This window comes from Saccostrea cucullata, unplaced genomic scaffold (assembly GCF_032062105.1).
Source record: "Saccostrea cucullata isolate Sc308-1 unplaced genomic scaffold, CSIRO_AGI_Scuc_v1 ctg3789, whole genome shotgun sequence".
NCBI lineage: Eukaryota > Metazoa > Mollusca > Bivalvia > Ostreida > Ostreidae > Saccostrea > Saccostrea cuccullata.
The window spans coordinates 20,201-23,976 of NW_026932177.1; positions in this window are offsets into that span (position 1 = coordinate 20,201).

Here is a 3,776-nt window from a genome sequence, read left to right on the forward strand (position 1 = left end):
TTCTAGCTAACTTGAGTTTAATTTTGATCGAGTTAGGTCCAAACATAAAAAAAAAATAATTTCTCTAAAATTTCTCAATGTCATTTCAATTTCTTTTAATGGTATGATTGACAAATATCTTTTCCTCAGTTGTTACTAATTTTATGGTGTTTTAATCATAGGTGTATAAAATATTCACAAACAATATGTTTTCTTTTCATAAATATTTTATTTTTATAAAAAATAAAAAAAAATAAAACTTACACAAACATTTCTTTACATATTTTATTAGATATTCATATGGTGCATTCATGTACAGCAAAATTTTAACTTGAAAATATCTTATCTTAATTTAATTTTTTCTCCATTTTCTTTGAAAAAAAAGAGGTACTGTGAGCAATGAGCTCACTAAATGATACCCCCGTCTCCCATAATGTCCATGTGTTGCTATATATTGTTTTACGGTAATGTGTAAAGAGGAATAACTCCTCCTATCAAATGTTATGCAGAAGCTTCTATTAAGTGACGTCATAATAGAATAATATAATAGCGATGTCCATGTTTTGCTATGGGTAACCTAAAATACGTGTCAAGTTAAAAAAGTAAAATAGGAGATGCACAATAGCAATATGTAATAAAGATTCTGTGAAGTTTCATTAAATTTCACTCAGTAGTATAAGAGGAGTTGCGGATAAGTGATAAAGCGTAACAGACGGACGGACGGAAATCCCGATTACTATATACCCTCCCAATTTTCAAGCAGGGGGTATAATCATATGAAATACTTAAGAGCTAACTATTAAATATTGAACTTTCAATGCTGAAACCCTTGTTTAAAAAGGATGACTCAAAGATCTTTGAAATAAGAAGTTGGTGTGGCATTCCACCTTTATCAAAACATTGTAAATTTTAGTTTCATACATGCTAACTACATGAACTTAATTACTATGTGGTAATTAAAAAATATGTAAACCAGTATATTATTTTAAAAGTACTTTATTATACAAAATCATTGGCTTTCCGGTTATAAAAATTATGGTGTTCCATAGAGGCAATTCGCATAAATGCAACAGCATGTAAGAAACAATGTGCTACCGTGAAGTAGCAACGTGCTAGCATGTTGTTTTCAACAGACTGCTACTCCAATGCAACTGAAAACCAGAAGTTGCTGTGTTAACACAAAACACAACACCATGCTAACACAACTGTAAACAATCTATTGTGTGTTGGCTTGACAGCATGTTGTAAACAGTGTGTCGGAATATTGTTACTAACGTGCTAGCACATTGTCGTCTCATGCTAGTATGTTGTCATAAACGCACTAGCACATTATCCTAAACCCGCTAGTGCATTACTACTTTGCGCTAGTATGATATCTTAAAAGGGCTAGCATGAATGACTGCCTGAATTAGTGTAAACTTCTTTTAATTGATAAAAGAGTACTTTTACAAATCATACACAGGAAATGTGACAGTATCTTAGAACTCAATTTGATAATATAATTATCTCATGAATTGCACATTTTATTAGTCAAAGAATTATAAATATTAAATTCATAATTTCTTATGGATAGGTGCGACTCAATTTGATACCAAGCATGACCATGATTTTCCAGAATAGCATCTGTTGGGATATGACAAGAAATGAAAAGCATAGTGAAATTAAAACAGTCAAGTTTTGGTTCATGAAAACAACTTTTAAATACACAGTACATCAATTTTAAATTTTGATTTGACAACATAAATCCACAAATATGAACATATCAATTGCTTTCAGTTTTTCAAGTTAAATAGATTTTGTAACAGAAATATGTCTATTGGAAGAACTGTTATTTTTAAATTTAATATTTTGTTTGTGTTGAAAATATAGACCATTTTATTAAGGTCTTTCGTTTCGAAGTTTAGACTTACTTATTCTAATGATAAAGATTGACTGATTGTGTATTGTTTAACGTCCCTATAGAGAATTTTTCTCTCATATGAAGACGTCAGCGTATACCGTTAAAGGGCTTTAAATTCAGACCTATACTCGGCACTTAGGGCCATTGAGCAGAGAAGGTTCTTTATCGTGCCAGCGCCTACCGTTACACGGGACCTACGTTTTTAAGGTCATATCCAAAAGACCCGTGACTTTCACTTTTAGCGCTGAGCGCTTGGCGAAGGAACAGTCATTACCTTTGTTTAAGTCTTAGGTTTGACGCGGCGCCCCGAACGAGAATCGAACCCGGGCCTCCCGACCACGAAGCGAACGCTCTTCCACTAGGCTACCGTGACCGGTCTAATGGGAAAGATAATAATCCTCTGTCTTAAGCAGCAATATAAGATCTTATAATGCATGTATGTGTAGTTTTACAGTATAATGTCAGGAAAGTTGCTATTTTGGCATGTAAAACAAAGGCAAAACATGTGCATGATTGCAATGCATTCAGTACAAAGAACATGTGCATGCTTGTTGTTAACAAACACAAAATTGAAGAGATGTCCAGTCAAATTTCGTTGTCGATAAAGCAATACATCTGCAAAGCTGTGCCTGTTGCCTACTTGTTAGCCCATCTGAGCTAAAGGTACCAGTAATTTTTTTTAAACAAAATTTTATCCATTATCATCATTGTCTAAAATTTCCCAATGACATATTTTCAGAGCCAGTGTGAAACTTGGCACAGGACATCCTTAAGTGTAGGGGATTCAAATTGTTCATATATAGGGCAATACTTTCAAAGAGATTTGTTTGTTTAATATACCTTTCAGAGAATTTTAAACTCCTATTGAGGTACCACCACTTGCCAGTGGAAAGCTGTAAATTCGAAACATACGCAACACATTCCTGTGCGTTTCTTATAAAAGTATTGTTCTACTTACTTATTGTCAATCAATAGAGATTGTTCATCACTATTATAAACACATTCGGATTATTTAATACAGGTACCTAGTTATTTTGTATAACTTTTTCTAAAACCACTTTTAAGATGATAATGTAGCAAAACACGTATGTTTAAGTAGTATGACACCTTTCACTCACATGGTTGCAGCAAAGATGATATATTCGATATCAAAAGTTAAAATATAGGACGTTTAAGTGTTGTGTGTACAACTTCAAGAATGCTGTTAGAGAGAGTACCATTAGACCTCATTCTCACACTAATTATAGAATTCAAGTCAGGGTTTTAGGGTTTTTGGATCAAAGCGAAAAAAAGATTTTTTTAGCAAAGTTGACAATCTAAACAGAAACATTGAATCATTTGCTTATCGCTAAGAAGGAAGCCCACTCGTTGATTTGCAAGGAGCTTTGCTCTTGTAATTTCTTCTTGGATTTTTTTTTATTTAGGTTTCATCAATCATAATTTAGCACTAATGTTTATTTACAACAGTGGTTTGATTCACCTTAGAAAGATTGATTAAATAAAACGTCTTCCTTGTGTATGGTAAAAACTATACAAAAATGTTTTAATGATCTTCATAAAACGAATATATCTATTAATATTAGTGACTTTAAGTACTTTAGCATGTTTCTTCGTGGAAAAAGCGTTTTTCTCGAATAATAATGGGCGCACTAAGCAAAAATTTTCAGGAAATATATAGAGTAAATTCACCATGGATCGGATACCCTTGTACTTCAACAAGTTCTAGCGATATCGCTACCGACCTAAAATTATCAAAATGGAGCTTAACATTTAGTATGTGATTAAAATATAGATTTGGGAAACAAATATATGACTTTTATTGAGAAAATATCCTCAAAAATCGAGTTTTTAAAAATAACTCAGAATTCACCATGGATCGGATACTATTTACCATGCA